Source organism: Lepus europaeus, chromosome 12 (assembly GCF_033115175.1).
Source record: "Lepus europaeus isolate LE1 chromosome 12, mLepTim1.pri, whole genome shotgun sequence".
NCBI classification, from domain to species: Eukaryota; Metazoa; Chordata; class Mammalia; order Lagomorpha; family Leporidae; genus Lepus; species Lepus europaeus.
The window spans coordinates 100,411,249-100,436,555 of NC_084838.1; the positions used below are offsets into that span (position 1 = coordinate 100,411,249).

Sequence of the window (25,307 nt, forward strand, 5' to 3'; positions counted from 1 at the left end):
GGATGACAGATCTCTTCTACCCACATTTCACTGGCCAAGGCATATCAACGGCCACACCAAACTTAGAAAGCAGGGATCACAATAAGAAACTACCTCAGATCCTCTGCAATAACCAAAATTAGAAAGACTACGATACCAAATACTGGTGAAGACATGGACAAGACTAGACTCGTCGCACTTTGGAAGACATTTTGCATTATCTACTAATAGTCTTCACAAGCCTAACATACCCTAGCAACTCCTCTCCTAAGCCTACTCAAGGAAACATACATGTGAACATTTGCAGCCATACCACCTAATACATTACCCCTGACACCAGGTGATAAGCCTCCTCCTGGTCACCAACTGTGGAAACATATCAAGTCTACCACTGCTTTCCCCAGCCCCACACCTTCTCCAGGCTGTCTAGCCAGTGACTAGCTGCAGGGAGGTGCTAAACCAGGTCCACTCCTGCAGGACAAGGGACTCCTCAGAACTGCACTGCAGTCTTAAGATTTTTCCTACCCAATGTCCCTTCCTTCCCTTCCCCTATACAAACAACCAAACTGTGTGGGTCTGAGGGTTCCTCCCCAGTATTTCCCCCAATAAATCTAAACCTAATCTCAACTTGATATTGTCTTGCTCTTGGGGAACCTGAACTTACAGTCTTGAACTGGAACAACCCAGTATTTTTTCACCAGGACAATGAATAGCCAGCCACACATGAATGTACTACAATGGTATGGGACTCCATGGATGAAAGGCATGACAAAATGAGGGGCAGTTACACAGTTGGCGTCTGTCAAAACCCAGGAATTTGTAACTACTTTTGCACTTACACTACATTTCACAACTTAAAAAAAAAGTTTTCAAAGAAAAGGCAAAATTGAGAAATCAACAGTGCTCAAAACAAAGGGGAACTTGCTATTAATTTGAAGTATAAGAAGTTATTTGAAGCCAAGCATTCAATGCATTGCTACCATTTTATACAATGCCCTCCTCCAATTTGTTATTAACTCAGATGTTATTTGAGCTAAGCACATCATGCTTTGTTACCACCTTACACAACAACTTCCTCCCCACCTGTTCCCTCATCTTCTTTTTTAAGGATTTATTTATTTATTTGAAAGAATTACAAGTCGGCACCGTGGCTTAACAGGCTAATCCTCCGCCTTGCGGCGCCGGCACACCAGGTTCTAGTCCCCGTTTGGGCGACAGATTCAATCCCGGTTGCCCCTCTTCCAGGCCAGCTCTCTGCTATGGCCCAGGAAGGCAGTGGAGGATGGCCCAAGTCCTTGGGCCCTGCACCCGCGTGGGAGACCGGGAAAAGCGCCTGGCTCCTGGCTTCGGATCAGCACGATGTGCTGGCCACAGCGGCCATTGGAGGGTGAATCAACAGTAAAAAGGAAGACCTTTCTCTCTCTCTCTCACTGTCCACTCTGCCTGTCAAAAAAAAAAAAAAGAATTACAGAGAGGCAGAAGCAGAGAGAGAGACAGACAGAGAAAGAGGTCTTCCATCCGATGGTACACTCCCCAATGGACACAACGGCCAGAGCTGCACCGATCCGAAGCCAGGAGATTCTTCAGGGTGTCCCACGCTGGTGAAGGAGCCCAAACACTTGAACCATCTTATACTGCTTTCCCAGGCCATAGAGATATAGAGTGGGAGTAGAGCAGCCAGGACTCAAACTGGCGCCCATATGGGATACTGGCACTGCAGGCAAGCAGCTTGACCTGCTATGCCACAGCACCAGCCCCACCTCTCATGTTAAAAGATTGCCATGAAGGGGATGGGCTATGGCATTGGGGGAGAGGGAATACTATAGTGCTGGCATCCCATATGGGCATCGGTTCAATTCCCAGCTGCTTCACTTATGATCCAGCTCCGTGCTAATGCACCTGAGAAAGCAGTGAAGAATGGCCCAAGTGCTTGGGCCCCTGCACCCACATGGGAGACCCAGAAGAAGCTCCTGGCTTCCATATGTCCCAGTTCCAGCTGTTGTGGTCATTTGGGGAGTAAAACAGTGCACGGACATATTTCTCTCTCTCTACCTCTCTGTAACACTGCCTTTCAAAAACAAAACAAAACAAAACATATAAATCCTAAAAAGATTGCCATGAAATGCATTTAGCACCCTATTTCTATGCAAACACTTAAATTATATAAATACCTTAACACATACAGCTGAGAACATACAGTTCTGTAACTTAATAAATGTTATGTTTTCCATACAGTAAATTATTCCACCAGTCTCTTATTTTTTATACTGACAGAACACTCCAGCATATGAATATAATCGTTCACCTTAATTCTATTATTGGGACAGTGTTTCTAACTTTTCACTATCACAACACTGCTACAGTGAAACATTTTACACATACTTATTTGTATACCAGTGCAAATTCATCTATACATCAATTCCCAGCAGCTGTACTGCAAGGTAAAAATATCTGCATTTCAGGGACTGGTGGTATGGCACAGTAGGCTAAGCCTCCACCTGTGGCACCAGCATCACGTATAAGCACCAATTCATGTCCCAGCTGCTCCTCTTCCAATCCAGCTCTCTGTTTATGGCCTGGGAAAGCAGCAGAAAATGGTCCAAGCGCTTGGGTCCCTGAACCCATGTGGGAGACCCTGAAGAAGCTCCTGGCTCCTGGCTTCAGATCAGTCCAGCTCCAGCGATTGCAGCTATTTGGGGAATGAACCAGCAGATGGAAGACCTTTCTGTCTCTCCTTCTGTCTGTAACTCTACCTCTGAAATAGATCTTTAAAAAGAAAATCTGCATTTTAAATTCTTTTAAAGCAGAGGCCCTGTGCTGTGGCATAGTGGGTGAAGTCACTGCCTACAGTGCCGGCATCCCATATGGGTGCTGGTTGGAGACCCGGCTGCTCCCTCCTCTTCCAATCCAGCTCTCAGCTGTGGCCTGGGAAAGCTGCGCAAGATGACCCAAGTCCTTGAGCCCCTGCATCCACATGGGAGATCCAGAAGCTCTTGGCTCCCGGCTTCAGATTAGCCCAACTCCAACGGTTGCGGCCATTTAGGGAGTGAACCAACGAATGGAGGACTTCTCTCTGCCTCTCTGTAACTCTACCTTTCAAATAAGCAGATCTTTTTTAAAAAAAAAAAAAAAATTATTTATATTATTTTAGAGTGAAGCCACCCTAAAAAGTTCCACCAAATTAATGCTACATGTTTCAGGTGAACCTTAATAACATTACAGGTTGTGATGGGGGCTGACATCATGGCACAAAGTGTAGGGCCACCACTTGCAATGCCAGCATCCTATATGGGCACCAGCTCCGCGTTAATGTGTCTTGGGAAAGCAACAGACAATAGCCCAAATCCTGTGGCCCCTACACCCATGAGACCCAGATGGAGTTAGTTCCAGGGTCCTATCTGGCCTGGACCTGCTCTGGCCTCTGCAGCCATTTAGGAACTGAACCAGCAAATGAAATCTCTCTCTGTTTCTCCTTCCACCTTCTAACTATGCCTTTCAAACAAACAAAGAAAGGCTCTGATGAAGTAAAATTATGAACGAACAGTACATAAGATTATTTTATCTTTTTAAAAAAGATTTATTTATTTATTTATTTGACAGGCAAAGTAACAGAAAGGGAGATCATCCACCTGCTGGTTCACTCCCCAATTGACTATAACAGTAGGTCTGGGCCAGGAGTTCCATCTGGGTCTCCCATATGGGTAGCAGGGGTCCAAGTACTTAGGCCAACTTCTGATGTCCCCCACTCCCATGCATCAGTAGGAAGCTGGACCGGAAACAGAGTATCCAGGACTTTCCCCAGCACTCCAACATGAGATGCTGTATCACAGCTATATTTATCTTTTACTGAATCAATTTAAAGGAAAAACCTTCCAGGATTAAAAAATAATACCAGTATAGACAAAAAAATTACTAATAGTTAACACTCAGAGATTAATCCTAAATAATAAAAAAAAAAAGTCTTGGCCGGCGCCGTGGCTCAACAGGCTAATCCTCCGCCTAGCGGCGCCGGCACACCAGATTCTGTCCCGGTTGCCCCTCTTCCAGACCAGCTCTCTGCTGTGGCCAGGGAGTGCAGTGGAGGATGGCCCAAGTGGTTGGGTCCTGCACCCCATGGGAGACCAGGATAAGCAACTGGCTCCTGCCTTCAGAACAGCGCGGTGTGCCGGCCACAGCGCCCCAGCTGCGGCGGCCATTGGGGGGTGAACCAACGGCAAAAGGAAGACCTTTCTCTCTGTCTCTCTCTCACTGTCCACTCTGCCTGTCAAAAAGTTAAAAAAAAAAAAAAGTCTTTAACACTTAACTAGACAGTCTTAGTAGTACATTTTGAAGTGCTTAAAATAATGTTTAATTAACTTGGAGTGTTTTTTGGAAAAAGAATATTCAGAAATTTATGCTGCAAATACTGCCACCTACATGGGAGACCCAGATGAAATTCTGGGTCCTGGCTTTGGCCTGGATCAACCCTGGCTGTTGGTGGCCTTTTGGGAGGGAGAACCAGCAGACAGAAGATCTCCTTCCCTTTCAGTGTGCCCCCCCACACACACTTCAAATAAACAAATATTTAAAAAAAAAAAAAAAAAAAAGCAAGCAGGGCTGAAATCAGAAAAGCCATGAGATAGGATTCTGGGCAAGAGAAGGAAAGGCTGGGATGGGAGAGCTGAGAAATATGGTTGCAGTCACACATAAAAAAGTACAGCAAATAGAGCAACAGCAAAGACCAGTAATGTTGGATGAGGTCATGGGATTTGGCAACACCACATTTACTATTTAATGATATTGTCAGACTTCATTGGAGTAGCACAAATGGAGGATTGTTTTTATTTGTTTAAGGATAATGGAGGTTTAAACAGTTTTAAGTTGAGGGAAGGAACAGAAAAGGAGATTAAAGAAAACACTCTTCCAGTGCTTACACAAATGACTTAGTTGTCATCTCTCAATTCTACATGCCATTGTTGTTTGTGGAGAAATGATCTTGCTCTGCAGAATGCCAACTAAGAAGCCTAACTGAGCAAGACTGATGTTCTTTGTGAGCAGCAAGAAAATACTGCATTAATCTGGACAGGCAGAGGAAGTGGGCAGGAAGTTAGGAGCCCTCCCTACCTGCCATTCTTCCTTAAAAGATGCCCAACTCTGCTGGGAGCCCTCAATTTCCTTCTTCTCAGTACATCCTTCCTGACCCAACATTCTCACATATTGGCCCTGTCTTTTCTTTTGAAAACTGCTTCTAAAAATAGAATTTTTTAAACGTGTAGCACAGGATGAAGCTAATTAGTAATTACTGTGTAAAATATTTTGATCAGATCTTTGGGGAAAAAAATGTAGCTCCACATTAACCACAATCATTATACTCTGGTAACTTCTGTCCATGACATTCCCAAGACCTCACCTCCCTCCTCAGTTTGGATGGAGGAGTCCCAGAGCCGATGCCATCACTTCTTTATTGGTGAGCTCATCAGTATCAGTTCCTTATCCATTTTAGAGTACATTTTTAAAATCCTCATTCCCTTTGTGGATTAATAAAATTATTGAGGGTTAATTTTTGTGAAACAGTTTCTAGATTAACAGTGATCCACAAATAAGTGCAGCTTAAGTTTAATCAAAAATATTCCGTGCAGAGGTATAATGCCACCCTTTGCTGCCTTCCCAGGCACATCAGCAGGCAGCCGATCAGAAGGGAATCAGCTAGCGCTCCAGACTTATTTTTACTTGAAGCCAAAGACTACTGAGTTGCAGCATATAGAACTAAGAATACTGAATATAAAAGCCATCATCAATGTATTACCGTTCCCATATGAGAGATGCAAAAAACTTAGCTATGGTGGGGTATACCTAAAGGCGCTTTGAGGAGTTCTGCGAATTATCTGCCACACGCAAAACCACATGCATCTTTCTTAGGCTTCCTCAAAGAAATATGATAAAAAACAAGTTAGGACTTATTCCAGGGAACAGCTTCCCAAGTCAATTTGTATTGCTATCTTGAACCATCAGGTGGCATTGTGGTATTTATACCCCATTGTTTAAAATGGCAGTATTAATAAAAAAAGATTGGCCCTGATATGCAAAATACAGAGGACACAGTGATGGAATAACCTTATAAACAGCAGCCTGTACTCTCCCCCACTAGACACACACTAGACAAGGGGAAGAGGTCCTTCTTTGAGACGATGTGGCTTCCCACTTCGTTCTAAGGTCTCTGGGTCTGTGCTCTGATGCACTGTGTGAAATGAACAATCAAATCAAAATTCTATTCACCAGATCTAGAGCTCTTCTATTATTTACGCAGGTCAAACAGACCTTAATAGGATGGCCCCTTTACAGACAATTCTGACCACAGAACAATGCCCACCTCGTGTCTTTAAGGATTCAAGTTGAGTGGCAGCATTTCCCATGGTAACTTCTGACCTTCAGAGAAGAGTGACCAAAGAGCTCTCAAGGATAGTGAGTGCACACAAATATATTTCGTATAGCTGTAATGGAAAGCCTCAATTTTCAAACCTTCCAGGATGGGCCTCCCCTCTCCCTCCCCCCCAATCACAAGATAATCCACTCTAACTTCCCAATCTCTGTTAGCCTTTAGATCCCTTCCTTGACAGTATACCAGGGGCAGTTCTTGAATCTCAACCTCATCTAGCCTAGGGTGCCTTTTGGTTTGTTTCAGTCAACAGACTAAACTGACAGCAGCCCTTTCCAATCCTTTTTCTTTTTTTTTTTTAAGATTTACTTTATTTATTTGAAAGAGTTACAGAGAGAAGTAGAGACAGAGAGAGATGTCTTCCACCCGCTGGTTCACTCCCTAGATGGCCACAACAGCCAGAGCTGAGCTGATCCAAAGCCAGGAGCTGGAGTGTCTTTCAGGTCTCCCACGCCGGGTACAGGGGCCCAAGAACTTGGACCATCTTCTACTGCTATCCCAGGCATAGCAGAGAGCTGGATCAGAAGAGGAGCAGCCAGGACTAGAACTAGTGCCCATATGGACTGCCGGTGCTTCAGGCCAGGGCTTTAACCTGCTGCGCCACAGTGCCAGCCCCTCCAATCCTTCTAGTTGAACACTGAATCTACTTAGTGGGCCTGTATCAATATATTTGGCCTGATCTAACTTTAAATCCCTTCCACTATTATCCTACTCCCATAAGGACCATTCCCACAAATATTTACCCAGGTTGCCATCTATTAAGTGGCAAAACTATATAGCATCTTTTGAAATATAGCATACCTCTTCAGGGGTATCTCATTACTCCAGAAGGAAGAGCAGTAAGCTGAAAGCCAACTTTTTCAGGAGCGGCTACTGGGTTTTCAGGCAAAAGGAGATGAAGTTCCCCTGGTTGGAACTAGAAAGCCTTGGACAGGTTGCTTCTATAGCAAAGGTGGCCCAACAGCATTTTAAGGGCTCAAGGTCTCCAACTTAACTGGAATCGGACCACAAGCTCCTAGTCCAATTTTCTGAATTCCATTCCTTATCAATAAACACCCTCACACACAAACTGGGAATTCCATTTGCATCGTCTTTTTGGGCAACCACTGAAACTTTCAGGTCCCTTATGTGGAACCTGAGCTAGGAATTCAAACCCCTGAGCTCATCTTCTGCTTTGTAATGTTTTGACTTGGCTGAGATGTTCTCTCATGTCTAGATTATCATGCAACAACTGGACAGCACAGGAAAAGGAGCAGCCAACCTGGCTTGCACACGCTGCTCAGCTGAGCCTTTGTCTCACATGAGGCAGTCCTGGGCTGCAACTGCTTCTCCAATAACTGTGAAACCCTCCACCTTCCCCAGGGTGCTCCCTGAGCCTCCCTCAACCCCGCCTGCCCCAGGCTAGAAGTGTACTCCAGTCCCTACCAAAAGCCTGGCACTCATGTAGGGTACCCACCCATTCAACCAGGATCAGAGGCAACAGGAACCAGCACAGCTTTCCATGCATCCAGCCTATGGCTTCCAGCCCTTTGTTCTCCCTCACTTCCTAACACTTTCTTTTCCAAATGTCTGCCCTCTAGACTTCACACTTCAGCTTTATAGAGACTGCTTAAACAGCTCCACACTGTAAACTCAAATTCCTGTAACAAATCTCTTAACGCAAATACAAACCCCCAACCATGGATATTTTTTTCTTTTATCCACTCTAGTAGTTCCATTTCTGATTCCTATCTATAGGATCCTGAAAAAAATTACAATTAAAATTCTGACATATTTATTTTTTAAAGATTTATTTATTTATTTGAAAGAGTTATACGGGGGGGAGGGGGAGATCTTCCATCCGCTGGTTCACTCCCCAATTGGCTGCAAAGTCCGAAGCTGCGCCGATCCGGAGCCAGGAGCCAGGAGTCAGGAGCCAGGAGCTTCCTCCAAGTTCCCCACGTGATTGCAGAGGCACAAAGACTTCGGCCATCTTCTACTGCTTTCTCAGACCACAGCAGAGCGCTGGATTGGAAGTGGAGCAGCCAGGACTCGAACTGGCGCCCATATGGGATTCTGGCACTGCAGGTGGCAGCTTCACCCACTACGCCATAGCGCTGGCCCCCAGAAATACTTATTTAATAATTACTATACAATAGTCAGTTGTGCAGCAGACCAGATACTTACATACATAATCTCAATTTCCCAATTATTTAATACTAACCACTGCACCAGGTAGTTTTAGCACTCACAGCCCAGACACTGAGCTAGAAAAGTAATTAGGGCCAAAACCAGGAACAATCTCCACTTTGATGAAGCTCAGACTCTGTGAAAACTAGAATTAATTAATTACATAAACTAATGTAACAGGAGGATTTTGTTAAGCACTAAAGGACTTGACTTCAGGGAGTTCAAGAAAAAATGTATTGAAAAAACTGATGGCTGTCATAGAAGGTAATGGCTATCAGTGGAGACTTAATCTCTCTGCAAACCCAGAGAAATTTCATGAAAAAGTCACACTTGAGTCAAACTGTCAAAGGCTAGGAACAACTCACACAAGCAAAGCAAAGCATTAGAAGCAGAGGAAAAGAAAAGAGAGGATAGTGGGCAAAGGAGGCTGAATCAGGCCTAAAACAGCGAGAGCTAAGAAAGCAGGCAGAATCCGGTACAGGATGAGGTAGGCCCAAGGGGCATAGTGGTCCCTTCTTATCCATGGTTTCTCTTCCCAGGCTTTCAATTACTTGTAGACAATGGCAGTCTAGAAATATAAGTGAGAATTTCCGAGAATAAACAATCCACGCTGTGAACTGTACGCTGCTGGAAGAAACATGGTAAAATCTTGTGCTGTCAGCTTTGTCCCACCTAAGACACAAATCATCCTTTTGTCCGGTAAATCCATGGTATATATGCTACCCTCCCAATTATCACTTAGCAGCTGTCTCCATTTTCAGGTTAACTATAGCAATACTGCAGTGCTTATGTACAAGTAACCATTATTTTATTCATGGCCTGGATGCCAGAGAAGCATCTTTAACTGAAAAGGTGAAAGTTCTCGACTTGAGAGAAAAACAAAACTCAAAAGCTGAGGTTACTAAGATCTATAGGATGAATAAATCTTCTATTGGAGAAATTATGAAGAAGGAAAGAGAAAATTGTGCCTGGCTCTCTCACAGGCTGCCCAAGCAGGTGAGGGGCAACAGGAACTGGCACAGCTTTCCACGCATCCTGGAAGCATGTGGCTTCCAGCTTCTTCTTGTTCTTCCCCTACTTTATATCCCTTAAACCACATCTCGAACTGCAAAACGTATGGCCACAGTGAGTGGTAAGTGCTTAGTTTAGATGAAAAAGGCATTAAGTTTGTGGGTGGAAGTTATGAACAGAAACAATGTTCCAACTGATGGAATATGTTATACCAGAAAGTACCAGATTCTACACCAAAACTTTATCAAGGTATCCCTTCAAATGAGTGACATCAAACCATTTACTCCAAGTGAGGAATGGTTAGATACACTCAAGTTTACAAATTAAAACTTTATCATAGGTATTTATGTATGGGGGGAAAAGTATATACAGCGTTTGCTAACATACAGCTTCCAGCATCCATGGGTTCTTGGAACATACAGTCCACACACAAGGGATGACTATTATTCACGCCTGTGGCTATGTTGTATTTTTGTGCTTTAAGCAATGGGAAGTAAAAAGGTAACATAGTAAGATCTTTTAAAATTTAATTCCTGACATTAACAAATTACAAATATATTTACCTTTTATCCAACAATCTCACTATTTTAATGTCACACCATAAAAATATAAAACAATGCATAGTTATTTATTCACTGCACAATATCTATAATAGCAACAGAACATAAGCAATCCAAGTGTTCATCATCAGGAGATTAAGTTCCAAATACAAAAGAATGCAGAGCTCCATGAAGTGATTTCCACAATATATAGTCATCCCTCAGTATCCATGGGGGATTGGTTCCAGAACCTCACAGATACCAAAATGCATAGACACTCAAGTCCCTTATATAAAATGGTCTAGGAGTCTAAGCTGTGGCATAGCAGGTAAAGCTGCCGCCTGGAGCACCAGCACCCCATATGGGCACCAGTTCCAGTCCCAGCTGCTCCACTTCTGATACAGCTCCCTGCTAATGCCCTTGGGAAAGCAGCAAAAGATGGCCCCCTGCACCCACATGGGAGACCCAGAAGAAGCTCCTGGCTTCAGATGGCCCAGCTCCTACCATTGTGGCCATCTGGGGAGTGAGCCAGCAGATGGAAGATCTTTATCTGTCTTCTGTTAACTGCCTTTCAAATAAATTAATCTTAAAAAAAAAAAAAAAAAAAGTCTAGTATGCACATAACCCATGCCTATTCTCCCACAGACTTCAGGTTTAAGCAATACCTAGCACAATATGAACACTATGTTAATGTCTGTTATAATGTTCTGTAACCTAGCACAATACGAACACTATGTTAATGTTTGTTATAATGTACTGTTTAGAGAATGATGAGGAAAAACACTCTGAACATGTTCAGTACAGGCAACTCTTCCCAAGTTTTTTCAATCCACAGTTGGTTGCATTCACAGATGCAGAACCCACATATATGGAGGCCAACTATATTATGTAAAAAAGAAGAAACTGTAACTGTGTACCCAGAATGCTACCTGCTGTGTAAGAAAAGGAAATAGAAATAGATGTATGCAGGGCAGGCATCTGGCATGGCAGCTGAGAAACCAGCCGGGACATGCACATCCCAATCCAGATGCTTGGAGTCCAGTCCTGGATCTTGACTCCAGCTTCCTGTTAATGTAGACCCTGGGTGGCAGCAGTGATGGTTCAAGTGATTGGGTTCCTGTCATCCAAGCAGGAGACCTAAGTTCCTGGCTCCTGGCCTCAATCCCCTGCCCAGGGCTGTTTCAAGCATCTGGGGAGTAAACCATTGGACAGGTGCTCTCTTTGTGCCTCTGAAAAAAAAAGTTTCAAAAAACTGAAACCAAATGTAAACCTACAGGACTTTATTGTTAGTCTCTAAATACAACATGTATAGTGTAGGATATAGCAATTATACGAATGTTGCTAAGAATGCAAATTTTTAGTGGTAGAGAAATAAAGTTTAAAAACCTTATGATGGGGCCGGCGCTGTGGCACAGTAGGTTAACATCCTTGCCTGAAGTGCCAGCATCCCATATGGGTGCCAGTGCAAGAGCCAGCTGCTCCACTTCAGATCAAGCTCCCTGCTATGGCCTGGGATAGCAGTGAAAGATGGCCCACGTTCTTGGATCCCTGCACCCACATGGGAGACCTGGAAGAGGCTCCTGGCTTTGGATCGGTGCAGCTCTGGTCGTTGCGGCCAACTGGGCAGTGAACCATCAGATGGAAGACCTTTCTCTCTCTCTCTGCGTAACTTTTTCAAATAAATTAATTAATTAAAAAAAAATTATGATACTAAATTTGAGTCGAAAAAAAGATTTGAGTTTGAAATAACATAAAATCAAAATTTATATATTCCCCAAGTCTAACAAAAGGAGCATCCTAGTAGCAATAAGGATATACAGCACCCAGATTTTGATTTCTAAATTTCACTCCCCAATAAAATAGGTAGTTAGTAGGAAAAGCAAAAAGTGAATCTCAGACCTCTATATACATGAAGCACTTCAAAGATTAATGTGTCATGCCAAAGGAAAGGTAACCAGCTCAACATACCCAACTTTTGACAAGCCGGTAGAAAAGATGACTATTTAATTTTAAAAAACTCATGGGTCTACAATGATCCTCATAAGCAAGAAAGCAGGGGCCAGCACAGTGGCTCATTTGGTTAATCCTCTGCCTGCGGCACCGGCATCCCATATGGGCACCAGCTCCAGTCCCGGTTGCTCCTCTTCCAGTCCAACTCTCTGTTATGGCCCGAGAGGGCTGTAGAGGATGGCCCAAGTCCTTGGGCCCCTGCACCCACATGGGAGACCAGGAAGAAACACCTGGCTTCTGGCTTCAGATAGGCACAGCGCCGGCCATGGCGGCCATTGGGGAGTGAACCAACGGAAGGAAGACCTTTCTCTCTCTCTCTCTCTCTTTCTCTGCCTACAACTCAAACTATCAAATAAATTAAAAAAAAAAAAAAAAAACAGAAAGAGAAAGCAGGGCTGGCGCTGTGGCATAGCGGGTAAAGCTGCAGCCACCTCATATGGAAGCTGGTTCAAATCTCAGCTGCTCTTCTTCCGATCCAGCTCTCTACTATGGCCTGGGAAAGCAGAAGATGGACCCAGTGCTTGGGCCCCTGCATTACCATGGGACACCTGAAAGAAGCTCCTGGCTTCAGATCAGCCCAGCTCCAGCCACTGCAGCCATTTGGGGAGTAAACCAATGGATGGAAGAACCTTTCTCTCTCTCTCCCTTTCACTGCCTGTAACTCTACCTCTCAAATAAATAAATCTTTCCAAAGGGGGGGTGAGTAGCAGGGGCGATGCAGTGGCATAGCAGGTAAAGCTGCTGCCTGAGGTGCCGGCATATCATATGGGCACTGTATCCCAGCTGCTCTGCTTTCAAATCCAGCTCCCTGCTAACAACCTAGGATGAGCATGAGCAGAAGATAGCTCGAGTGCTTGGGCCCCTGCCACCCACATGAGAGACCCAAGAAAAACTGGCTTCAGCCTGGCCCAGTGCTGACCACTGCAGCCATCTGGGGATGGAAATTCTCATTCCTCCCCCAACCCTGTAACTTTCAAATAAACAAATCTTTAAAAAGAGAGAAAGCAAAAAGAAAGTAATTCAAACCCCTTCCTCAAAAAAAAAAAAAAAAAAAAAAAAGCAAGCCACTGTAACAAAGAGAACATTCTTTCCTTACCTTATCACCTGTGTTAGAACCCAGTGCAGGCTAGTTAACAGTAACTAAGGCTAGTCATAATTCACACACATGGTATGACTATTCAAATCAAACATTAAACCTGCTATAAAACTACAAACTAAACAGCTAGAAACATAATCTAGATGTAACACACAGTATGTATCAAATATTTGGGAGTGTGATTACAGAAATCAATCAAGTGCTACCTAAATAATGAAAATATATAATATAGGTTAAAAAATTTAAAAAAAAAGCCACTCTCATAATTTAAAAACACTTCAAGTAGTATAGAAAATGATGTGCCAGTTTCTTCACTTACTCTCTCACCTTGTGGAATGCACCCTCCCTCCCTTTGCCCCCTAGAGACAGTGGACACAGCACTCAATATTGCGAGTCCAGGGCAATTCCTCCTGTCTCAGATGACTTCATCCACTTTCCCGATAGGCAAGATTCTGCAGCCTAGTCCTGCACTGGCAGGCCCCCTCCAATCAACTTCTGAAAACGGGTCCAATCCTATCCCCTGCCCTCCAGTGGATTTTTCCCACCTATACAATATATACCAACTGTCTGAATGTGCTATGTAAAATATAAAATCTGGTCCTAGGGACTGGCAGGCAGGTACAGCCACCGCCTGTGACGCCAGCATCCCATATGGGCGCCAGTTTCTTCATGTCCCAACTGCTCTGCTTCCAATCCAGCTCTCTGCTAATGGCCTGGGAAAAGTGGGAAATGTTTGGACCCCTACCACCCACTTGGAATGAGACCCAGATGAAGCTCCTGACTTTGAACTGACCCAGCCCTTACTGTTGTGGCCATCTGGGGAGTCAATCAGTGGATGGAAGATTTCTCTCTCTCTCTCCCTCCAATTCGGACTTTCAAATAAATAAAATCTTTAAAAAATTAAAATAAAAAACAAAATCCGGTCCCAAATTCATGCCTAGATGGACCAGCAGTAGGAAACAATAGTAACAACATCATCTTCAACGTCAACTAGGCATTTACTATACAGTAAGAGGCCTACTGATCCTGTTACCTCAGTTAAACTCACCCAAGGAGGTAAGTTCCCTTCTCTTATTACCAACACACACAGGAACGGTAAGAGATAACTGGGATTCTAATGTAAGACTGTCTCCCACCCTGCTCCTGCTGTCCCCTCTACCTGCACTTCTCTCCTCTCCTAACACTCTCTTAAAAAAAAAAAACAAAAACAAAAAAAACAGATTTTGTTTATTTATTTGAGAGGCAGAGTTACAGAGAGGAAGAGACAAGAAAGGTCTTACATCCACTGGTTCATTCCCCAAATGGCCACAACAGCCAGAGCTGGGCAACGCTAAAGCCAGGAGCCAGTAACTTCTTTCAGGTCTCCCAGGCGAGTACAGGGGCCCAAGGATTTGGGCGGTCTTCCATTGCTTTCCCAGGCCGTAAGCAGAGAGCTGGAACAGAAGAGGAGCAGCACAACACAAATCAGCGCCCATATGGGATGCAGGCGCCACAGGAAGCTTAGCCTACTATGCCACAGTACCACCCCTGTCCTAACACTCTTAACCCTACTGTAGCATCACTTTGTCTTCTCAGATAGCCTTCAGCACAGAACTCCCAAATCCCATGCATGAATATCTTCCCTCTCAAACTGTAATATATTTTTATGTATTTAAGGCATATACAACTTGTTCTAGAAAGGACTTATGGCAAAGCTAAGTCCATAAAATAGACATCCAGTAAAGATTTAAATTAAAACTAATTTGGATTAAATACTGAGATAAAACTAAGCAAACTGTTTACTTCAACATGAAAAAAAAATCATGCTGTACTACAGTAGCTCAAAAGTGGCAAGGGGAAGGACATCAGCATTTACTGGCACCAGCTGTAATATTTCAGGAAGTGTTCTAGAAACTCTATAAAGTCCCTTCATTTAATACTCACGACAGCCTCACAAGATAAGTTTCATCCAGGGGCCGGCGCTGTGGCATAGCAGGTAAAGTCGCAGCCTGCAGCACCGGCATCCCATATGGGCACCAGTTCCAGTCCCAGCTGCTCCACCTCCCATCCAGGTCTCTGCTATGCCCTGGGAAAGCAGAAGATGGCCCAAGTCCTTGGGCCCCTGCACCCACAAGGGAAACCCGGAAGAAGTTCCCGACTCCTGGCTTCGGATCGGCACAGCTCCTGCCGTTGCAGCCAATTGGGGAGTGAACCAGCAGATGGAAGACCTCCCTCTCTCTGCCTCTTTGTAACTCTGCCTTTCAAATAAAATAATTAAATCTTAAAAAAATAGATAGGCTTCATCCCAGTGTACAACTAAGGAATTTAAGACTACGGGGGAGGAGAAGACCCAGCACAGCGGGTAGAACAGCTGCCTGCAGTACTGGCATCCCATATGGGTGGCAATTTGAGTCCCAGCTGCTCCACTTCCAATTCAACTAGCTCCCTGCTATTGCACGTGAGAAAGCAGCAGAGGATGGCCCAAGTCCTTGGTCTTCTGCACCCACATGGGAGACCTGGCAGAAGCTCCTGGGTTCAGCCTAGCCTAGCCCTGGCCATTGTGGCCATTTGGGAAGTGAACCAACGGATGGAAGACCTCTCCCCCAATCCACCCCCTGCCTCTCTCTAACTTTGCCTTTCAACTAAGTAAATCTTTAAAAGGGGCCAGCACTGTGACTAGCGGGTAAACCGCCGCCTGCAGTGCCGGCATCCCATATGGACTCCTGTTCCAGCTGCTCAAGTTCCCATCCAGCTCTCTGCTGTGGCCTGGGAAAGCAGCAGAAGATGACCCAAGTCCTTGGGCCCCTGCATCCACGTGGGAGACCCAGAAGAAGCTCATGGCTCCTGGCTTCGGATCGGCGCAGCTCTGGCCATTGTGGCCAATTGGGGAATGAACCAGCAGGTAGATGACCCCCCCCCCCGCCTCTCCTTCTCTCTCTCTGTGTAACTCTTTCAAATAACTAAAATCTTTAATAAATAAATAAATAGAACAAAAAGGCTGCAGCAGGGCCAGCATTGAGTCCCAGCTGCTCCACTTCTAATTCAGCTCCCTGCTAATGTAGCTGAGAAAGCAGTTAAAGATGGCCCAAGTACTTGGACCACTGTACCCATGTGGGAGACCTGGAAGAAGCTCCTGGCTCCAGATCAGCCCAGCTCCAGCCTTCATGGCCATTTGGGGAATGAAGCAGCAGATGGAAGATCTCTATCTTTCAGATAATTAAATCATTAACAACAATTAAAAAAGACTATGGTGATGAATTAGCTTTGTGGCTTTTGACTAATAAGGAATGGGACTCAATTTCAACCCAGTTGTTTCTGACCATGAAAGACCATGCTATGGCCGGCGCCGTGGCTTAACAGGCTAATCCTCCACCTTGTGGCGCTGGCACACCGGGTTCTAGTCCCGGTTGGGGCGCTGGATTCTATTCCGGTTGCCCCTCTTCCAGGCCAGCTCTCTGCTATGGCCCGGGAAGGCAGTGGAGGATGGCCCAAGTCCTTGGGCCCTGTACCCGCATGGGAGACCAGGAGAAGCACCTGGCTCCTGGCTTGGATCAGCGAGATGCACCAGCCGCAGCGGCCATTGGAGGGTGAACCAACGGCAAAAAGGAAGACCTTTCTCTCTGTCTCCCTCTCACTATCCACTCTGCCTGTCCAAAAAATTTTTAAAAGACCATGCTAACTCGAGTCACAACCCTTTCACAATATCACAATATCATAAAATCGAATTTGAACAAAATACTTGTGTACAAGCAGGTAAGTCATTGGCTGGGAAGTTAACACATTGTTATTAGTCAAACTTATTCTAGTTAAGACCAAAAACTCTCGGCCGCGGCTCACTAGGCTAATCCTCCACCTGTGGTGCCATACCAGGTTCTAGTCCCGGGTCGGGGTGCCGGATTCTGTCCCAGTCGCCCCTCTTCCAGGCCAGCTCTCTGCTGTGGCCCGGGAGGGCAGTGGAGGATGGCCCAAGTGCTTGGGCCCTGCACCCTCATGGGAGACCAGGAGAAGCACCTGGCTCCTGGCTTCCGATCAGTGCAGTGCACCGGCTGCGGCGGCCATTGGAGGGTGAACCAACGGTAAAGGAAGACCTTTGTCTCTGTCTCTCTCTCTCACTGTCCAATCTGCCTGTCCAAAAAAAAAAAGAAAAAAAAAAAAAGACCAAAAACTCTCACGACTTGTCAATGCCACAGCCAAACGGGAGGCCCTATTCACATATAGGTCCTATTCACAGCAGAAGCACACTCAAACCTCATCAACATCACGATTCTCAGTTCACAAGGGCAAAGATACTGAAGATAACACTTCAAAAGACAGTGTTAAATAAAAATTACAGGCGGCCTTTGGGCCTAGGCTCCTGCAGCAGGACCCAACAGATCAGACTAAAACTCAAAACAGGGTCACTCACACTGAAGTTCCACAACACCAAACTGAAACCAAGTTATTATCTGACTTTGCCAGAAATCAGAAGGGATAACAACCAAATCTTCCAAGCAGGCCAAGGGCCAGTTCAATCAGCATAATAAAGTTCCCTCTGCTCTAATTCTTACAAAAAAGCAACCTGATGCAATCTGGAAATTACCCAATTTTTCTTCCATTGTCCTGTCTCTGGGTTCCGAACATACAAGGAAAGCACTTTGGAATGATCGATCTGCTCTTTGTTCTTTGTTTTTACTTTCTTCAGCCTTCTACTAAGACCAGCCTCGTCTGCTTGGCTGGCTGGAACCCTTTACTTCATGGGATGGGGTGTTGCAGGAGTCTGGGATCACAAGGTCAATTAGCATCTTCAGGAGCAGGCAATCAGCCCAGCGCTGGAGATGCCCACACCCCAAGCTGGAATGCCGGAGGTGAGTACTGACTCTCACTTCTGACTACAGAACCTGGGAGGCACTGGAGGGGATGAATCAAGCCGTCGCTTCCTATCACCTACAGGGGAGACCTGATGGAGTTCCCAACTCCTAGCCAGGCACAGCCCCCACCTCTAGGAGCATCTGGGAAATGAACCAACAAGCAGATGCTCCCTCTCTCCCTTTCAAATTCAGTTAAAAAATGTTTAACTGCTGTAATTTTGACCTTCGAAAACACCAGTGACCAACATGTCACAACGACTTTTCCCAGGGAGCATCCACTGTTCCCGGATAACAAGGACACTCACAGCACCACCAAAAAACAAAACAAACCAAAAAAGGGTTCTGAGCCAAATATGGCTCAGAATTACTGAAGTAATCCTCAGAATCTCCAACATGCTAACGTGAACTGTGACCCCAAGGGGAGAAAAGACTCGGCATAGTTTCCCAAACGTACTTGACCAAGGAACCTCTCAGCATCAGCATTACAAAGAATGCCACCTAAAGCAACAGGGCTTCAGGCATTCACTGATACCTTATACTGTTATTTTGCTCTGAACTGGTAATTAAAGGCACTTTCAGAAGTAGTCCCCTCAGCAGGTTTCATAACTACAAACAACCGTCCACGGAAAATACTCAACACAAAACTGCCTCTGAACTCAGTGCGTGCAGACTTTATTCTTGTTGCTGTTTCCTAAGTGACACAGCCTAACGACTATCTACAGGGTGCTCACACTGTGCTACAAGTATTCAGGAAAACGTGTGTGTGTGCTCTAGCAAATACTGAGCAACAGGGATTTTGGTGTCTTCCAGGAGGATGGTCCTGGACCCAAAACCCCCTGGGACACAGATACAACTTCACTAGCAAAAATCTGGATGTTATCGAAACTCTTAAAAAAAAAAAAAAAAAACTCCAAACATAAAGGACTGACAGCACATGTACTGGACCTTTCGCCTGACCCATTTCACATGCATTTGAACAATAACGACTTTGCTACTCAAAAACTATAGAAATTCCATTTTATCTCTCCTAAGAAACTCACACCATCCATAATTTTCGGCATAAAAACATTGTGCAACCTTAGTATGTAATTACCAGATCCGACAATGAAAGTCCTGTCAATTACTAGGTACAACAATTTGTGTGTGTGTGTGTGTGTTTGCTCATCAAACAAGGAGGAGGGGCGAGAAGTTGGAAGAAGCCTCGAATCACCTAACCTCTCACAGCCTGAGTGCTCCAGAGAGTCCCACAACACGTCCAGGTAGAAACCCAGGTTTCGGCGTTTAATTCTCCCTGCCTAACAAAAGCTATGCTGACAGCAATTACCGTTACCTTCTTCAATCCTTTCCAGAGCGCACAGCGTCTCCTTCTAGAAAATTCGAACAGAAGAAAAGTCACACAGGTCTTCGCATTTTGGCACGAGTGTCGTCTCCGGCACAAGGCACGCGCTCCACACTGGAATCCCGTTCAACACCTCGACGTGCCTCGTGCTTTTTTGGCTGGACACGCCAGAGCGGCCCAAGCACCCGCAGCAGCAACACTCCTACTTGCACGGAAAACCCTCTCCTGAACCCGGAATCAAGCCTCAGATCATAAAAGGCTCATCAGTGCGAAAAACAACTGCGTAAACAAACTTACGACGTTTACCGCCCAAGCCGATCCTCAGCACCACCCTCTGCGACGCCGAGGGCGCACCATCGATCACGACGCCACCCGAGGGGGCCGGGTCCGCGGCCCCCCGAGCCGCCGGGCCCCCAGCTTCCGCGAGCGCCCAAGGTCACCGGGGATGGGGGCGCCGCACCCCCGGGCTCGGGGCAGCCCGCGAGGGCCTGCACCCCGGGGACCCGCCCCGGGGGGCCCTACCGCCGCCCGCCGGGATTACGCAACGCCCCTCACTCGCGTGCGCAGGCCCCCTCCCCGCCCGCGCGGGCCACCCCCGCCCGGCTCCGAACAAAGCGCGCGCTGAGGGGCCGCGCCGGGCCGGGCCGCCATGTTGGCGGGACGCGGGGGGCGGCGAACAAAGGCGCGCACGGCCGCCCCGGCCCGGCCCGGCCGGCAGGGGGCGCTGTGCGGGCGCCGCCCGCGGACAATGCGCCCCGGGCCCGCGGGCTGCGCTCACCTGCGCCCCCGGCCGCCGCCGCGCCCCCGACAGCCCGCGACCCACACAACCCACAAGATCCCCGCCAAGCCGAGCCTGGGCCTCACCTGCTGGCCGCCAAGGCCGCCGTCCGCAGGCCCCGCGGGTCCGCCCGCTGCTCCTTCTCGCTCCCGCCGGCCCCAGCCCGAGCCAGACGGCGCCTCCCCGCCCCCGCTCCGCGCCGCGGCCGCCGCCCGCCCCCCAGTCGCCACGGCGCACGCGCAGTGCGCCCGCCGAACTGCGACGGCCGCGCCGCCCCGGCGCCCGGCGCCGACGGCCACACTGCGCAGGCGCGGGCGCGGGGCGGGGCTGGTGCTGAGCCGGGGCGGGGCCTGGCGCCGCTCACCTGGAGGGCGGGGCGCGGGCCCCCGGCGGCCAGGTGCGCGGTGGGAGCCCTCGCCGAGCCGGGGAGAGGCTGCGGGGGCGCGGTTCCTCCCGGGAGGCAGGCGGCTGGCTCGGGTCGGGGTTCGTTTTCGCGCAGTGGGAGGACTGGCGAGGAAGGACCGGCCCCCTTTGTCCTAGGACGTCAAAAGCGATTCGTCGTGAGGCTGGCGCGTAGCAGACAGTGATGAAGCTGGGTCACATGGCGCCGCCGTGCGCAGGACAGGTGAGCGCTGCGCCGCGGCTCCGCGTTCGGGTGGAGGACCGCAGGACGCGAGCCCTTTAAAAGGATGGTGCTGCTGCCTGAGGCTCCCTGGAAAAGCGCCTTCCTCCCCACCTCACTGCGGACGGCGTCGTCACGGCTCGCCCCGCGGTCGCCTGCCCGGGCCGCTCGGCTTAGCTGGAACGCCACGGCCGAAGTGCACCTGCGACCCCCGCGCTGGGCCCGGGTGCCGTGGGGGCCGGGCGCCCAGAGCAGAAGAGCCCCCCCAGGACTGCCCCCCCGGGCTCGGGAGGCAGAAATCCCACGGTCGCACGTGAACGCACTGGACTTGCGTTTCGGATAACATGCCCCCTGGGTGTGTGGCTGGCTTTGGCACGAGGAGTGGAGTCGCAGAGGGCAGCCTGGAGCCTGGCGGCCGAGCCCGCCTCCCCCACCCCGGTGTCCTGGAGCCGGTGGCCGGACACGGTTCCTCGAGTACCACGGCACTAGCCGCCTGGCGGGGACGCGCCTCCCTAAACGGTGTCAGGTCAAATTACAAAACACGTTGCTGGAAAGCACTTTGTACACTCCCGAGAGCGGCAGGACGGTGAGCTGGCTGCGCTCTGAGATTTTACCGGCTCCTTTTCCTCTCTGTAAGATGGATACGTGACTGCTCAAACAAATTGCAGCGCTGGTCTCAGGGGGCACACTTGGCAGGCAGGGGCCGGTCGCAGGACAGCTCCAGAGCTAACTTCAGAACGGAGGCGGCTAAGTGTGCCTCTGGGCTTGCTGGTTCCTCGGTTCGCTTTCGCTGGCGTGTGCAGAGCGTGGCAGGAACGAGAAGGGAAGGGGAGAAGTCAGGTGCCCTGGTTATGCGCTTGGACCGCTTCAGTGTGGCTGCCGGGCCTCCTGGGGTACTCCCGCTTGGCACTATGCACATTGAATTAGGGGCAGGAAATTCTTTTTTGATATTGACCTCTGTGTTATAGGATGTCTGGCAGCAGCCTCAGCCTATTCATCCCTTCCCTGACACTGAAAACCAAAACGTCTCCAAAGCGACATGTGGTGCCCTGGCCAGTGATGGTCCCGGTAGGAACTATCAATAATGCACAAGCCAGGGAGATCAGCAGCCAGACATCAGAGAGGGCCGCACTCCAGAGCTGTAAATATCACAGCTCCTTGAGGCCTTCCCACGCTGAATGTCAAAATTGGGTTTTTACTCATCCATCACCAGAAATGGTTGAAATGAATGTAGCGGTGGGCTTTTGGCACAGCAGTTAAGATGCCACTTGCGATGCCCACAGCTCATATTGGAGCGCTCCACTTCCTGTGCAGTTTCCTGCGGATGCACACCCTGGGAGGCAGCAGGTGATGGTCCGAGTTCTTGAGTCCCTGCCACCATGTAGGAGACCCAGATTGAGTTCCTGGCTCCCGACTTCAGCCTGGGTCAGCCCCAGGCATTTGATAAGTGACCCAGTAAGTGAAAGATCTCTCTCTCAGATCTCTCTCTCTCTCTCTCTGCCTTCCAAATAAATCAAAGTTAAAATGAATCTAATCAAAGTGGGAATTTTAAAAACCCAGATGAGGGGCCAGCACTGTGGCATAGCAGGTTAAGCCTCCTGCAGCTCTGGAATCCCATATGGGTGCCAGTTTGTATCCCAGCTGCTCCTCCTCTTTTTTTAAAGATGTATTTATTTGAAAGGCAGAGTTACAGAGAGGCAGAGAGAGAGGTGTTCCATCCGCTGGTTCACTCCCCAAATGGCCACAATGACTAGAGCTGTACCTTTCTGAATCCAGGAGCCAGGAGTTTCTTCCAGGTCTCTCACATGGGTGCAGGGGCCTAAGAACTTGGGCCATCTTCCACTGCTTTCCCAGGCTATAGCAGAGAGCTGGATTGGAAGTGGAGGAGTCGGGACTTGAACAGGTACCCATATGGGCATGCCAGCACTGCAGGATGTGGCTTTACCCACTATGCCACAGCGCCAGCCCTGGACCTGCTTCTCTTCCAAGCCACTTCTCTGCTGTGTCCTGGGAAAGCAGAAGATGGCCCAAGTGCTTGGGCCCCTGTACCCATGCGGGAGACCCAGAAGAAGCTCCTGGCTCCTGAATTGAGATCGGCCCAGCTCTGACCATTGTAGCCATTTAGGGAGTGAACCAGTGGATGGAAGGCCTCTCTGTCTCTCCCTTTAAAAAAAAAAAAAAAAAAGGTTTATTTTATTTATTATTTGAAAATCAGAGTTACACAGAGAGAGGAGAGGTAGAGAGAGAGAGGTCTTCCATCTGCTGGTTCACTCCCTAATTGGCCGCAATGGCCGGAGCTATGCCAATCCAAAGCCAGGAGCCAGGAGCTTCTTCCAGGTCTCCCATGCGAATGCAGGAGCCCAAGGACTTGGGCCATCTTCTACTGCTTTTCCAGGCCATAGCAGAGAGCTGGATAGGAAGTGGAGCAGCCAGGTCTTGAACCGGCGTCCATATGGGATGCTGGCGCTTTAGGCCAGGGTGTAACCCACTGTGCCACAGCACCAGCTCCTCTCCCTTTCTCTATCTGTAACTCTGCATTTGAAATAAATAAAATAAATCTTAAAAAAAAAAAAAAAGATGAATCCAGATTAAGACACATTCTGTGAAACAGCTTCACTGTATTTTCCAAAAAATGCACTGTCGGTGTGGGCATTGTAGCACTGCATCTCAGAGTGCTGGCTTGAGCCCCAGCTACCCCACTTCTGCTCCAACGGCCTGCTGACCTCCTGGGAAAGCAGCCAATGATGGCCCAACTACTTGGGTTCATGCCACCTGTGTGTTAGACCTGGCTGGAGTTACTGGCTCCTGGCTTGGGCCTTTTCCAGCCCCAGCTGTTGGGGGCATTTGGGGAGTGAACCAGCAGGTAAAAGATCTCTCTGCCTGTCAGATCAATTAGTCAATAAATAAATGCAAAAATCTAGGGAATTGGTCCAAAGGAGACTACAGCCAAGTTTATCGAATGACTCTTGGTCCAACATTGAGTTGAGGGGAAAGCTATGAAACAATTTAAGAGACAATTGGAGAACTTTGTGTGGGCTAGAAATGGTTAAATTTTTCAGTGTGATGATGGCTACTTAAAAGAATGCTCCAATTATTAGATTTTTGCTGAATCATTTAAAAATAAGTTCAAGTGGCTACAACTTACTTAAAATGGCTCAGAAACATGTATTTTATATGGACTTGAAGCAAATGTAGCAAAATATTAACATTGTGAGTCTAGGTGATGGTCAGTGTGTTCACTGTGCACATTTTTTCAAAATAAAAAGTCCAGTTTATTTTGTGAATTTCTGAGATTCTAATCTATGTTAACTCAGCTTCTCAAGCAGCCCTTGTTCTCCACCTTGCTCACCAGGTATTTCCAGAAATTTAAACACATTTTTTAAAAAATTTTCTCAACCACCCTCCACTTCTGGAGATTGGGGCAGAGGGCCAAGGTATCCCCCCCCCCCCCCCCCCAGGTTACCTGATTAAACACAAGTTGACATGTCAAAAGTCTCGGCCAGGATGGGGATTTGGCCTAACAGCTGAGTCACGGGTTGAGATGCCCATATCCCACATCAGAGTGCCAGCAGAAGCTGTCTCCTGTCGTTCCTGCCACGTGGGAGACCTGATTTCCCCTCCAAGCCCCCAGATTTGGCCCTGGGGCACTTGGTAAGTGACATAGTGGGCAGGAACACTGTCCATCTGGCTTTTCAAATGGATAAAATTTAAAACTTTAATTTAAAAGACTTGGGGGCTGGCCCTGTAGCACAGTGGGTAAAGCCACCACCTGCAGTGCCAGCATCCACATGGGTGCTGGTTCAAGTCCCAGCTGCTCCACTTCCAATCCAGCTCTGTGCTATGGCCTGGGAAAGCAGTGAAAGATGCTCCAAGTCCTTGGGCCCCTGTACCCAGATGGGAGACCTGGAAGAAGCTCCTGGCTCCTGGCTTTGGATCGGCGCAGCTCCAGCCATTGCAGCCATCTAGGGAGTGAACCAGCGGATGGAAGACCTTTCTCTCTCTCTCTCTCTCTCTCTCTCTCTCTCTGCGTCTCTTCTCTCTGTGTAACTCTTTCAAATAAATAAAAATAAAAAGTCTTTTTTAAAAAAAAAGATTCTTGGCCTATACTAGTCTTATCTCTGTTTTAACTCAGTGTCCCTAGGATCCTGCTGGGAAAAAGGATTGTTACTCTGGGGATGATCAGGGTTTTGTGGTGGGAATGGAGACAAGCTACCATAGCATAGGGGTTGTTAGAAGTACAGTGAAGCTTGATATATTTACCCTACTGGTGTTGGTATAATAATTGGAAATCCACCCTTTTCAAATTAGTTGTAATTATTTTAGATTTATTCAACAGCAAGAAGTACTCAATATCTTGTGTGTACTCCAAGCACATGGGTAATTGTTTGCATTGGCTTAACCCCTGAATGGGTAACTTGATGTTCTTCCGCTCACCTTGTAGGTAAGGATGCTCTTTCCCTAATGGCTTCCTGGGACATCTCCAGATAGTGCCGGTATTCTTCCCTTTTGTGGTGGGTCAGTGG

At 47.6% G+C, this 25,307-nt stretch overlaps 1 protein-coding gene across 5 annotated transcripts in view; it reads right to left on the reverse strand.

Annotated features, from left to right (window-relative positions):
* SPIN1 (spindlin 1) overlaps positions 1–20,337 on the reverse strand; it is an 83,010-nt gene extending 62,673 nt beyond the window's left edge. For 2 of the 5 annotated variants that reach the window (XM_062208601.1, XM_062208604.1), the window contains exon 1: positions 19,376–19,661. The gene's annotated coding sequence lies outside the window, so the exon portion shown is untranslated. Of the gene's footprint in view, positions 1–19,375; positions 19,662–19,681; positions 19,787–20,248 lie in introns of those variants that run through there. The other 3 variants (XM_062208602.1, XM_062208605.1, XM_062208603.1) reach the window with 3 other exon arrangements.
* Between the last annotated feature and the right edge of the window lie 4,970 nt (positions 20,338–25,307).